This window comes from Protopterus annectens, chromosome 3.part1 (genome assembly GCF_019279795.1).
Source record: "Protopterus annectens isolate FY-2018-M chromosome 3.part1, PAN1.0, whole genome shotgun sequence".
Taxonomy (NCBI): domain Eukaryota; kingdom Metazoa; phylum Chordata; order Ceratodontiformes; family Protopteridae; genus Protopterus; species Protopterus annectens.
The window spans coordinates 106,748,857-106,764,392 of NC_056732.1; the positions used below are offsets into that span (position 1 = coordinate 106,748,857).

Here is a 15,536-nt window from a genome sequence, read left to right on the forward strand (position 1 = left end):
GTGACCAACATTGGAGTGCAATGCAAACTGATATAGCCATGCTAGATTAGAGGGTTATGGTGTAGTTTGGATTATTTGCCAGTAATATCCACTGTTGATGCGCAAATTGACAACCGTATGAGGTCCTGTGACCTTTTTTCCTGTTTATGTCTTCCAGGTGCAATGCAGAGGCATCGTCTCCCAGCATATACAGAGGCTGAAACAGAGATAATCACACATGCAGGCATACAACATTATGCTTTACTATTTGGCAGGACAGCACAAGATCTGCAGGAGAGGACCTCCCTGTGGAACAATCTTGTCCACAGGGTAAATGATGTTGGCCTGCACAGCAGAACATATGAGCAGGTGCGGCATTGTGCGAGCAACTTCATCTACTATGCCCGTCAAAGGGATGCTGCCGTAGTGAGGGACTGGCAAGCCACAGGTGGGGGACCAGCCATCCAGCCCCCACTGACACCCACTGAGCAGCTCCTTGCCAACCTTGGTGCACCCAAACAATGCATCACACATGAACCTGAGGAAAGCATTGATGAGGTGGGTTCCGCCCACACAATGGATGAGGAGCGTGCAGGTAAGGTCCCAGTGGGGATTAGTAGACTACTGTATGAGACATACTTGTATCTGTACAGTATCAACATGCATGTACCAGGTCTGATTGCAGTTGTGGATGCACAGAAGTGCAAATCTATGGTGAAGGACAGCAAATTGTGTAGTATTGGGTGCTGTACTGTAAATGTGCAGACATGCTACATCCATCCTTTTCCAAGGTCACTTGTAAGTCTGTTGACAATACCTCTCTCCCACAACTACATAGGTCACTCTGGTCTGCATATGGGACAGAGGTCTGAAGCTGGTGGGTATGGAATTGTTCAGTTGTGCTCTGGCAACACCCCAGGCATATGGAGGGCATGCAAGTTACCCCATTTCTGGCTCCCTGAGGCTGGCAGGTTTGCTCCTAGCAGTTGTCAGCATGGCCTTTCTTTGCATTTTGTTGGCACTGTGGACCCCATCTAAAGAGCATTGTGGGTGATGCATTTGGCAGAGGCCTGTAGGCCATGTGGGACAGATGCAGGCCATCTGTAGCAGGGCAGTGCATTCTGATGATCATATGTTCCCAGGCTGCCAGCAGGAGACATCCCTGGGATGGCATCAGTAAGTTGACTGTGGGTGTTACTGACAATTGCTTTTTGTTACTATTGCACCATCAATCTGGGTGACAGCTGGATGCTGTTTAAGTCTAAGTCATGGGTCATGGGGTTACAAACATGGCTTTATTATTGATTTTGACATGACCAGAAATTCAGACTACACTAGAATTTTAAACCACAAATCATAATCGAATGTGCCTAAACAGACCATGTAACATAACAGAGAAACATTTAACAACAAATCTCACAATTGTAGAGTTATTTTCTCTATTCATAACTGCAGGCTATGGTGCATGGATTTGCATATGGATAGTGACACCTGAAAGCCCCAATTTTAAAACCAGATTGTGTTACTTTACATATTAAAACTTAATAGTTTATCTACAATGGCAGGTGTAAAACTAGTTCACTGCACAGGTTATTAATGAAGTACTGCCTGTATTGCTGTCCACCCAAAAAATTCCAAACACCATCCCTGAGGACATCTATGGGGCACATCTCATGCTTACTGCAGGTTTACAAAATAATGTGCAATTTTCTTTACTTCCCTATAGTTTTATCAACTACAAATGGATGTCTTTTAATTTAATATATCATTCATTGCAAGCAGTAAGATTTATCAGCTTGTCAGTACTTCTCTTAAAGCTAAATGTCTTATATCTGACACAAGATGATTTAAAGAACATTACCTTGTTTTTGAATATTTATAAATGCACCTCACAGCCCCCCCCATTAAGCTCTACTTCTACCTACATAAATAGTAATGTAGATCGTTTGTAGCTAACTATGGCTGAGCTACAAATCAACTCCCACTCCCTTTTGTTTTGTATAATTATTATACATCACGCTGTCTCATTCAATGTGCAAGTTTCCTGAACCATTGCAATTGTTTAAGCAAGATTTGATGCATGTGAAATTAAAAGGAGCAACATTTGTTTTATTTCGACGTTAAATGGGGGGGGGGAACTGAAGCCTGAGAGGAATAGCATTGTGCTTATTTGTGTTATAAAGCTTTGCTTGCTCAGATTTACCATCCCCTAAAAGCACAACAGTTCTGCATACCTTGGAAGCCAAGCCAAACAAGTCCTACTAATATTATTAAATACAACAAATCTAGGATATCACGTTTACCTTAGTATTTATAACTCTCAGCAGCACAGACTCCTATGTAAATGGATCCTATAACTCAATGTTCAGTTCAAAATAAGAAGTTAGGCATCTGTCATGAGCCTAAAATACTCTGTGATGGATACTTCACAGGCAGCTGTTCTCTGACTACACCCCTTGCCATTTTCACACGATACTACATTTATACATTGTAAAATGTCTCCCTGTCAGTAAAATATACCACTATAATGAAGAGCTGAGAAATCTCTTTGCATTCTGGAGCCATAACTCCTAGGGAATGACATGGTAATTGCTATCATTTTGGTAAAAAGAGCAATTTTGTTAGCTATAGAAGCTCTCCAGCTGAAGATCAGAGGACAACACAAATCACTGCAAACTTCAAACACTTTTTAATGCTGTTATCCTCCCTTCACACCTCCCTGTGTCTAGTTCTCACAAATGATAAAGAGTGATACACTACAGAGAGCAATGCTCGCACATTAGTGCAGAATTAAAGCTGGAGATTCTTAAACCGTATCCTTGCGGAAACCTAATGGCAGTAAGTATGCAATTATATCACAAAGAATAATGGTAGCACTCTAATGCAGTTCTATAGCTTACACAATCATAAATTATGCCTGCATATAAGCAAGTGTATATTTATATTTACTGAACAATACAGCTGATATACAAAAATATTTTTTTTTATCCTGTCACACACGGATGGTTTTAGTTATCTGGTTGTTTTACTTATTTGTTAACCAAAAAAGCCCAAAAAACACAAACTTTTTTTTTCAGGCGTAACTTAGCAGCACTCTCTGATTAGAGGACTTTATCAGAGTCATAAAGCAGGCAAATGAAGGCTGAAGGGCATCAAATCCTGGACTACAGCTTGAAGCTCATTAGCAGCTGCCAGCCATAAACGATTGCACCAAAGTGCTGGCCTACACAAACTGATACTAAAACACAGCTTATAATGCTTACACACAGTAAATTCCCTATAACATCACAGCCTTATGACAACTGTCATGTTTGTGCTATTGTCTGCTGTGCAAGCTTTTTATGTACTCTTCCCACCCACTGATTTCCATAGATCGATGATAGCTCACCCAGCAAACCAGTATTGGCCTTGAGTACCTCCTTTATTACATATCTCCTGGTCACTTTCCTAGATATACCAAAGTCTGGAGTCTTAGCCTGCATTTCAGCAGTGTTTCACTTGAATCCAGTGCTATTCAGGCAAGGTTAAGTATCGCTAATTGCTAAATCGTACTTGCTTAAGTTATTTTGAATGACAACTACTGTTGCCTGGTTTTAGAATTTTTTGTAAAAAAAAAAAAAAAAAAAAAAAACTGCTCTTCCTTTCATTGTTACCGCTGTAAGCCTGCCATGGGATTGCCTTCAGCAATGTATTTCCAACTAGCTGTTTAATTGGTTTCTGGTACATTTTTGGGTTTCTTCTACTGTGTTTTTATACCAGTAAGACTGGTTTTATTTGGGCAGACACGGTGGTGCAGTGGTTAGCACTGTCACCTCACAGCAAGAGGTTCTCCGGTTCGATCCTCGGCTGGGGTGCCTTCTGTGTGGAGTCTGCATGTCCTCCCTGTGGTCATGTGGGTTTCCTCCAGGTGCTCCAGTTTCCTCCCACATCCCAAAGACATGCTGTAGGTGGATTGGACACTCTAAATTGGCCCTAGGTGTGAGTCTGTGTGTGCTCCTTCAGTGGAAGGTTGGGCACCGGGCTGGCAACTCGACACCGTAAAACTCCACTGCCAATCATGAGCGGACAGGTGATTCACTGTGGCGACCCCTAACCGGGAAAAGCCAAAAGAAGAAGAAAACTGGGTTTATTCATTGTATAGCAGGGGGTGTTCACCTGGCCTATTTGAGCCGGAAAATATACAAAAGGACTCATAGTGTAGTTATTTTACTGATCAGAGGGCTCATTAGTTAGTTTTCTATTTTTTCTGCGCTGCTATACATTTTGTACATTTGTGTGGGTTAACAGTGCCCTTTATAGTAGCAAATGCCTAGAAAGCAAATTTTCCCTGTAAAACAATCCATAAACCTGTATCATTTAAAGCAGCAATATAGAGCAAATACCTTGTACACGAACAAGCTTAGAGCAGCTAGTTTGGTGTTGAGTGGCAATACAAATAGATTTAGTAGAACGAGTATCGTGTAAGCATTAAAGTTAATAGAATTTAGTGGTGTTTAGCATGATCTGTCCCAATAAAGCACCCATAGTCTGCACCAACAAAGCACCCTTAATAGCCTTTTAATCTCAATACACCACCCATCTGCAGCTCACCAATCAAAGGACTGGATAGTGTGGATATGCAATTTCCTAACTTCTCTGTAGCCAGCTTGGTGGATATGGGCATCTTGTGACAATGTAGTAATTGTCTTACATTTACTGACAACCACTTAATCCTTAAAGAATCAGTATGCAAGATATGTAATGACACCGGAGGCCAGAGCCAGATCCAGCACTTGGTGACATGGGCAGTTACCTAGCGCTCGCTGACTTTGGGGGACTACTGTCCAGAAGGCTGCCACAAAACTTACAATTTCTCTTTAAGAATGCACACAGTATGTCCTTAGTAGCATATGTGCATGCAACAGATTAGTTAAGGGTGTGTGTGTGTGTGTGTGTGTGTGTGTGTGTGTGTGTGTGTGTGTGTGTGTGTGTGTGTGTGTGTGTGAGACATGCCCTGGTTTGGGATGGCAGGTTGGTTAACATATTCAGGCTCAAACCCTATATCGTGATTACAGGAGACTAGAGCCTGAATCTTCTACAACAGCGTGCAGGTGCATTTTCACGGACTGGTGAGTTTCACCACATTTTCAAAGAATGTTGAGTTCCAGTCATACCTCTCAACCTGGAATCATCCAAAATCTGGACAATGGCCCATGAAAAGTAGGTACAACTGGCCAAAAATCTGTACACTGATTAACGTACAACTAGCATACATAATTATGTAACCCCACCCACTCTGGTGGAATTGTGGGATACCAACATTCAAATGCAAATTGAGCAAAAAGTATTAAATAAAAAATATAACCAGAACAATATTGTTTTGTTTATATTAACAGTTTTGAACTTGTATTAAACTTTGAACTTGTGTAAAACTAAAATACAAATTTTGTTTATAAAAATAAAATGAACAGCTTCTTACAGAAAGTCTATTGAATATTCCTCAGTTGACCTATCAGTCCATTACATTCCAATTAGTGAGGTATCTTTAGAATACTCTCTTTTTTTCCACAAAATTAACATGAATATCACATGAACATTTTTATAAATTCATACAGCTAAAAAATCCATGTAAAATTCTTTGTAAGTATTAGGCAGAGCTTGCCTGCAGAACCTCTTTACTGCTGTCGCTATTTCTGTACCAACTACCATCTTCTAGTTTATAATCTATAAATCTATTTCCTTGGGGCTTATAATTGAGTTGCATACCTTTCAGTTTTCCCTAATTTGCAAAATTCCACCCTGATTTTGCATGCAAATGGTGTGTTTGCTCCTTATAATGCACGACTGCCAGATAAATAGTGTGGTGCAACAGTAGAATGCTATACTTTAAATTATCTACAAAGCTGTTCTGTAGGCAACACATATCAACTCAAAACAAATCACCTTGTTCTATCAATTCTCTAAGTTGCTAGTGGCAAAATTCTTAGCATTGTCTTTGATCTTGAGTTAAAAATTTAGCATCTGTGGTTAGCTAATTTCTATCTACATCCAATATTTTACCTACATAATGGGATATATGGAAATAAGCATTTTGCAATATTGGAAACTTGCACAGCTCACTCATCACAGCACAACTGACCTTGGAATTCTACATCCTCATCCACAAGTCTGTTTCCATCGCTACTCTCACTGCATACGTCTCAACTTTCCTCAATTTTCAGGTGCCTCCCTTAATCTACCAAATGTTTTACTCTTTCTTCCTAAAAAAGTGACTGCAAAACAGGGCAGTCTGAAGACATGATAGTAAATAGTTACACAGCAGTTCTTCAGAAAATGGTCATTAATACGAGTCCTCTTACACCATTGACTTTCTAAATTAATGCTATCAATATGCTTAACTTTGCCATCCTAGACCACCACTATAAACCACGAGTATCCATTCACTCTTCCCCTATCCCTTTACCAAGCCCACCCACTGCATCCCACATCAGGTACAGTTACTCACTCAGCTAGTTTAATCATATCTTTGAAATATGAAATATCAATGCTTTGTGAAAAAACTCTTTAGCTCTGAAAATATTAGTTTACATCAATGTACACTGTACATTTATGAATGTAAATGCCTAACATCAAGCGTGAGTATCTAAGGATGACTTGCTAAACAACTGGTGGTGGCAAATCATGTTTCTTGTGAGCAAAGTGACACAAGATTTCATCTGGTGTATACAGATAGGGAAATGACTCATAAAAGGATTTTATGCCTCAGCAGCTGTGGCTCTACGTTTAGCGTGTAAACTTCTTCAGGAGTCACAGAGATAAGAGCAAGATTTAAGGTGTTAATCAGTACCTGCTGCATTTAAAAGCATTGTGTCTAAATAAAATATCAGTAACTGAACTACTCAGGAGTCTGGGATAGTAGAATGGCTGTTACAGCATCTTGTTCTACGTGCCAATGCGAACCTTACCATGATTCATAATAAACAAAATGCTCATACAATGTGCATAACACTCCTGTAGTTAAACTGCACATAAATCATAAGAGACAGGATAAACAGCAGTTCTAAGTGTTGCTAATATCCTATATATATTACTTCACCTGAGACTGGTCATTACAACCACCTGCTTGCAAACTCTTAATGCTTGGGGAAAATCACTGCTGAATTCATCACACAGTAAAAGTACCGATCTCCAGTTGCATAAAAGATCAATTAATGAACAAACTGTTCCAAATTTTAAAAAGTGCACATAAGACACACAGATAATCTTGTCTGAAATAAAAGTGCATACCTACATGTAAACTAGCAGGTTTAAAAGAGAATGCAAACAGCTACAAGTCTACGGGTAAATGACCCTTGCACTTGTCTCAGTCATGGTGACTGTTGAGCAGATTTTTTGACTAGAGAGAGTTGATGAGAAAGGGACACAGCTGGCCATGGAGCCATAAAAAATAATTCCTCTATATTGGGTGACATGGATTGAAAGAGTGAAATTCCAGATTAATATCCAGAAGACTAATGAACCAAACAAATCAAGAAATTACACAGAGGTATTCTTGAAAAATTTAATGTAGATAAGTTAAAACCCAATACAATATAAAACACTGACAAGATAACCATTTTCTTGTCTATATAACTTACAGACAAGACTTCATCAGACCATCTGATGAAGTCTTGTTTGTAAATTATATAGAGATGAAAGTGCTTATCTTGTCAGTGTTTTATAATGTGTCAGGTTTTAACTTATCTACATAAAATTTTTTCGGGTATGCCTCTGTGTGATTTCTTGGTTTGTTCAGTGTGTGAAACTCCAGATATTTGGATGAACAGAAAAAAAGCTTTTGACATACTTATAGCTGATGAAGTAAACTGGCCAGAAGCATTGGGCAGCCCTGACAGTGTAACTTTATTTCAGCACTGTAATGATGATCACACACTTACTCACACACATATCACATCATTCACACAAAAGTGCCACTAATACTTGCTATATAACTATAATTTTATTTTACAATAAAAGAGATTCAAGTGTCAAGTAAAGACTCCTGTGCTAAGTTTGGTTAGTTGCTACTGTACTGTTTACGCATACATGGATACACTATGCACTTTTTTTTAAAGTTTGCTACTTATCTGCAGGTCAAGCCTCCAGAGGAGCCAAAGAAATAAAATTTTCCTGCGGTGTGCGGAGACGTGGTAGTGGGTGCTGAATGGACTGTCTGCCTTACTCTTCTGCAACACATGCTGAAGCCAAGTTAAATTTTAATGTTTGTGATTGTGAGTAGCAGTGCTGATCAGCTCATTGCTGCTGCTGCCTGCTCCCTTGTATTCCAATTAACAAGAGTTTGACTGTGCCTGATAGGCTGCAGTCTGCCTCACGAAGCTGATGTCATTATGCATGCCCCTGCACGTTGATGATGTTACGAGATATGTGGTGACATCAGCCATAAACTTAAAGTTGCATTAAAAAAAAAAAAATTAAAAAATCAGGAATTAAAGAGGCCACTCAGGAATTCATGGCACCCCCATTATTTTGCCCTCAAAACCGGTAAATACCAAGGAATACAGTATGGTTGAGAGCTATGGTTCCTGTGCATTTCCAAGGACTGTTGAGTTTCTGTTCACTTTTAAAGAATGTTGAGTTCCGGCGGATTTTCAAAGTATTGTCATATTCAAAGGAAGAGAAGTTTACTGTTGCTCATGGTAAGTCTGTTTTCAATGTGTAATTCTTTTGTTTAACAAATGGCTAATATCAGTGTTTGTGCTATAAAATTTAAAAGCAATGTTCAGATCACTTGCCTTTGGTGCGGAAGGCTGTGGGTTCTACTCCCTTACCATGAAGCTGGAGTACTGATATTGTAGTTCCCTTTAAGGGGGAATGGGGGTGCTGCACACCTGATAGTGTCCTCATTTGAATGAAATGCTTACTAACTATGAAACTGTTGCATTTGCTACTGCAATATTACCAGCTTACCTTTTTTTTAAATATAACATGAGCAATTTTTGCTTCAAGGGCAGCAGGCAGTAAATTTGTATATGAAACACTGAAATGTAAGGTTGTTTGTCAGCAACAACATCTTCATTAGTTATAGATCCTTTTAATGTGAATTATTCAAATGACTTTTACTTCTGAATTGAGTGTGTGTATTGGTGGATTGTAATGACGGGAGTTTGAGTGGCCTTTTGTGGTTGAAATGTTCTGTAATGGTTAGTTTTGTCATTATTTTGTCTTAAATTTTGTTTCACTGCTTATTGGAAAAAATGTTCACACCTACAAATTTAAAACACACTTTAACAAGTGGTACTGTATTATACACAAGGAATATAATCAGGGTGTTGCATCAAAGAACACATGCTTAAATGCATGGTTCTAAAAAATGTGTACAAGGGGCCTATGGTTTGAAAACAGCCCAATGATAAACTTAATTCACCACTGGCCAGATGCATTTTATTTATTTTATTTGAATGTGGGTTTCAATGCCATTTCAATGAATGTGAGTTTCAATGCCAGGAGCATAAATAAAAAAATTGCACTTCCTCCAAGCCCTATTCACAGTCAAGAATATAGACATGTGTGCAGTTATTGATACATGGTTTAAAGAGACAGAGAATACCCTGACAGTGCAAGGTTTCAGTGTTTTCCACAGTTTTAGACCAATAACTGCACAGAAAGGTGGTCTAAATATGCATAAATAACTATCATACCTCTAGAGTTGTCAAACAGGATGATGTGCTGGAGTTCCTCCATGTATAGATCACCACAGACAAAATCATGTGCCATATCCTAGCCAGCTATAGGTCATCCCCCCATGTCCCAAGGATCTCACAATGCATACATGAACCTACTGGAGACACCTACAGTCCAACCTAGCACCCCACTGATGGGAGACTTTAATTATACCTTTTTAGACTGGGAATCCTACCTACACAACCTTAAGTCTACAGGAACAGAGGTTCCTCGACTTTGTAAATACAAACACCCTTGTCCAAACAGCGAATATGCCCACTAGAGGCTCCAACATACTGGATCTCATGCTCACAGATATGACAGAATGCTGCACCACCAAATGTTGTCAACCCTGGTAAGGTCTGACCAAAAAGCTGTCGCCTTCAAAATCAACTCTGTAATCCCATTATAGCCAGTAACAGTCAGGAATGGCGAATTACCTTTTTATTAAGTGATGTAAGAAATAATATCACTGCTACGCTGAGCGTTTCCCAACAGCATGCTCCCACTCCCCATACACAGCTTAGACGTAACTGAAAGAAGGAAGTCACCTATATACTGAACAGGCACCTCCTATCTCAGCTCTGGAGACACACAGCAGTCCCTAAGTTCAAGCTAATCTCCTCGTACATAGCTTAGAAGTAACTGAAAGAAGGACGTCACCTATAAACTGAATGGGCACCTCCTATCTCAGCTTCGAAGATAAAGAGCAGTCCCAAAGTTCAAGCTAATCTCTCTTTACACAGCTTAGAAGTAAATGAAAGAAGGAAGCCACCTATACACCAAATGGGCACCTCCTTTCTCAGCTCTGGAGACACAGAGCAGTCCCTAAGTTCAAGCTAATGTAGGTTCTTAACTAAATTGTGAATAACTCTTGATATTCCATATTTTGGGACCTCGTTGTTAGGAAACCTCGGCCTCCTGCTACCCTCGTTTGTCTCTACACTATCTGCTTGGATACTCTTCCCATTTCCATGCACCCCTATCTGCACAAATAACCCTGTTAAATGGCTGTTCTGTTATCCAACCTCTTCTCTTCTATGTCTACCCTTTCCAAGATATTGTAACGTGCTAATAGTAGCAGGAATAGTCTCTGCTATTATTTGAATCTTCTTTATTATTTAATCTTCCTTATTGACTCAGCTGAAAGCCAGTTCACCTACCTGCATTTTCTACAGACTCGGAGATAGTTTTTCTTACTCTGTCTCATGCAAGTAAAAGGGGGGGGGGCACTATGACATCTCGAGCTATGTTTATACAATTTATATAGAGGAACACTCCCCAGCCCCCCTCTTACATCACTCTACTCAACCCACCCCTACATCAGAAGTTTTAAATTGCCTGGCCACACAGTGGCGCCATTTTTAAAATATCACTACTAGGCTGAGCGTTTCCCAACAGCGTGCTCCCAGTAAGTGATTTTGTTTTTCTGAGTTTTTCTAAGTTTCTGGGTTTTTCTGTTCTCACTGTTACAAACTGTATCCATGTTACCCTATTCAGAATGAATGAAAAAGAGCTGTGATTCCTTTGCATAACTGCGGTTGTCACAGATAGAAAAGGCAGCACCATAAGTTCTTAGTCAAATGTGTTAACTATTGCAGAGGCTGATGCATACTGTACTTTGGACTTAAAACATAATGGTTTACCTGGTTTACTGAACATATTATCAACAGTAGAGCCAGTCTGATATAGCATTTAGTCTCTATGGATATCCAATGAAAGTACTTGCAAATGCTACTGTTTACTTGTGCCAAGATCTACAGGCTATAAGTTTTACACACTGTGCAACATTTTATCAACGCAAGAGCTAATATGTGTTAGCAATCAGTGCTCCTATGCATTCTAGGCAGCCCCTACTAATTATCTGTGTATAATCCTGCACAGTATGTTACACTTGTGTTTAATAACCACCCTATCACTAATGTTATACTTTACTGTTGCCATGAACCACACAATAGTATGCTAAGCATTCCAGAGAGCCTCTGCTGTTAGTCCATGTGTATTTATGCATAGAGGGTTATGATTTTAGTGTCTCATAGCCAAGCTACTTTTATTGTGCTGTTTTATGTTACTGTGAACCATGCAGTTTTATGTAGCCTAACTGTGGGCAGTGAGCGATTCTACAAACAGCTTTCCTAATACTAGCATATAAGTAAACCCTGCCTCTGACTGGGCCTTCTACTAATTATAGCTATCTAAGGAATATAGTAATCATTGCACAAAAACTCCTGGTAAGGGTGTTCTCACTACCCAACTGTACATTGCTAGAAATATTCTTCTAAATCCATGCATATATTGTCTGTTTTAGATTATACTAATATGTTTATGCCCTAGCAAATGTCACTAATATTTTTTTAATGATCCTGTACCAGCTCCAATATGGGCATTGTATATACTTCAACTAATACCTCTCCCTAATACGCTGCTCTTCAGAGCTATATCTGTTTAAACACAATCACAGTCTTACTTATGTCATTTATCTTTCCCTAGCTCCCCATACACAGCTTAGAAGTAACTGAAAGAAAGAAGTCACTTATATACCAAACGGCCACCTCCTATCTCAGCTTTGGAGACACAGAGCAGTCCCTATGTTCAAGCTAATGTATGTTCTTAACTAAATTATGAATAACTGTTGATATTCCATATATTGGGAGCATGTTGGTAGGAAACCTCGGACCCCTGCTACCCTTGTTTGTCTCTATACCTTTCCTTCTCTTCTACACTATCTACTTGGGTACTCTTCCCACTTCAATGCACTCCTGTCTGCACAAATAACCCTCTTAAATGGCTGTTCTGTTTTCAAACCTCTTCTCTTGTATGTCTACCCTTTGCAAGATACTGTAACGTGCTAATAGCAGCAGGAATAGTCTCTGCTATTATTTGAATCGTCTTTATTTAATCTTATTAACTCAGATGAAAGCCAGTTCACCTACCTGCATTTTCTACAGACTTAGGAGATAGTTTTTCTTGTTCTGTCTCATGCAAGTAAAAAGAGGGGGGGCGCATCCTGCTCCATTCACCCTCCACTCCAGGATCACTCAGCTCCCCTACCCCACATTCATTTGATTTATACTCTCATCCTACGGCCCGATTAACACTCAGCTCCTCCCACTAGCCCACTTAATCTATTCAACATTACCACGCCCTCATACTCATCACAGTAGCCACACCTCACCCTCACACCAACCATTCCAACCTTATACTCATTGGAACACCCTAACAACTCCAACTACTCAACCCCTTAAAGAGAACAATGTGGCATGCTCTAAATACACACATACTAACAACCATATTGCTTACAGTCACAATCATCACATTCCTCCTACTCTCAGACCTCACTTCTTGCCACACTCAACTACACAACAACATCCTCTCTCCCTGGCAAACCACTTCCATTAGGCATCATACTACATCTCCAAACATATACATAGCTCCAGGCCTCATCAGACCCTCCCACACTGATTATTACCACCATAAATTACAATCACTTAAATCCAAAGCCTATACATCACAAATTCATTGTATAATTTCCCATAAAATTAACAAACACTACCTACACTTACCAAACAAACTAGCCTTCTGTGGTGACATACACCCAAACCCTGGTCCAAATATTCTACCAAATCTAAACCCTGACCCCCTTACTCATCTCACCCAGTGACACAAAGGCTCTCTCCTCCTACTAAACCTCAATGTAAGAAGTATCTCAAACAAAGTTCATGAACTGCATACCCTACTAACTCACTACAAACCCTAGATTGTATTGCTAACTGAAACCTGGTTTGTTGTTGTGTCTTTCGGCTTTTCCCAGTTAAGGGGTTGCCACAGCGGAACTCCGGTCCGCTAATGATTGGCAGTAGATTTTCACATGCCAAGTTGCCAAACCTGACGCACATCCTTCAAAAAAGGTACGCCCATTCACGCATGTCTCCAGACAGTAGATGCTTTAGCTGAGAATCGAACAGGACAACGTCTTACTGTGAGGTGACAGCGCTACCGCAGCACCACCACCGCAGTCCTAAAACCAGAAATCAATAACAATGAAATAACAGCACCAGGTTATAATATACTATGCAGGGACAAAATAGGCAAAAGGGGTGGAGGGGTAGCAATACTATTTCATGATCATCTCAGCCTAGAAAAACTCAACACTAATATACCAGGCATAGATAAAGCAGAGGTCACCCTTACAAGGCTAAAATTAAATCTCAATAAACACATAAATATTACAGGCTGGTATTGTCCACCAGGTAACAACATTACCAGTATGGAAAAACTACTAGAATGGATCTGTAACTCTCTATATCAAGAAAATATTTTACTAGGAGACTTCAATATAACATTCACATAGTGCAAACCATCAAGAAGGTGCACAAAAATCTCGGCCTCCTCTACTGCAACAAGCAATTTCTTACTAAACAAAACAAATCCACTATAGCCAGGATACATCTGTTATCTACACTTCTCTATGCATCCACAATACTAACCAACCTCTGCAAAACTGACCTAAACAAACTTGAATCTTGCTATAACAAGATTGCTAAATTTGCTACCGAGACCCCACATAGGACTCATGACTGCATAGCTCTCAAACAACGTCACTGGCTTGAGCTACCACAGCAGGTGAAACTCAATCCACTGTCATTAGCACACAAACTATATTACTACCCAACAAAAACCCCATTCACTCCAGAATATAATTACTCCTTATACCACAAAAAGAACTTTAATATCTAGTACCTCAAGCCACGTAGATATTGTCAAACACAACAATTAGGCAGGGAAATCTCTCTTCAGCTGTTCCATTTCCAAAGCTTGGAATGCTTTACCTTACAACCTAACCTCCACTGGTTCTTCCACTCAATTCAAAAAGCTCCTCAGAGCACATTATATGAATACCTGGCTATGCTCCTGTGACTCCCCAGAGTAAATGATTATTACTGAACAACCTAATACCCATCTAGTCTAAATAGCTACATAATCCATCTACCACACTGGGAAAGTATTCTCATCTGGGTGTGTTTGTTATAAGGAATACATATTTTTTAGTATGTACTGTGGAAAGCTCAGTAGAAGTACATACCACTATTATATTTACTAGCTATGAGCAAAATCTCTCTCATATTTTGTTATATGTTATCTCAGCACATTACTAAGTATTAGCTGACACACAAAACAACGTATAAATATTACCTCTTTTTCTTCTGTTATATGCTATATTATGCCATTCACTAGTTATTACTAGATATCCAGTGTGTAAATGTTTGATTCATCCTTTTTGATTTTTGATTTGTTTTACTTATTTTCATCTATTTTGATGTATTTATTATCTGGAGCTATTCTCCCCGGGCCTCCAATGAAAATGGACCTGTATCCAGTTGGACTTTCCTGGTAAACAAATGAAAAATAAATAAAAAAAAATAAATAAATTGTCAAAATTCAGTGTCCCTCCAAACCTTGAGAACACAGTAGCTTATGATAAATTACACTCAGAAACTCTGTGTATCCATGTCAGTGGCTGCATACAGGCTGCTGTACCTTCCAGATTTTAGCCCAGGACTAGCCCCAGAAACAAACTACCCTGGTGGCTGCCAAATTAAACAGGATATCTAACAAAAGGAATAACATGATGGCAAAAACCAGTAAAAGTAATTCCCATAAAGATAAAAACTCTCTCATCAAACTAAATAGGCAACAAAGAGAGCTAATTAGATCAAGCAAAGCCAATGTTGAGGTTAAAATAGCTTCCCAGGTGAAAGATAACCATAACGCATTCTATATCTATGTCAGAAACATAAAGAACAGCACACAGCAATGTGCTGAACTGGTGGCTAATGATGCCACATTCACCAAGCCTG

At 39.4% G+C, this 15,536-nt stretch overlaps 1 protein-coding gene across 15 annotated transcripts in view; it reads right to left on the reverse strand.

Annotated features, from left to right (window-relative positions):
- DTNA (dystrobrevin alpha) overlaps nucleotides 1-15,536 on the reverse strand; it is a 1,617,970-nt gene that overhangs the window by 1,438,517 nt on the left and 163,917 nt on the right. The window lies entirely within an intron of this gene.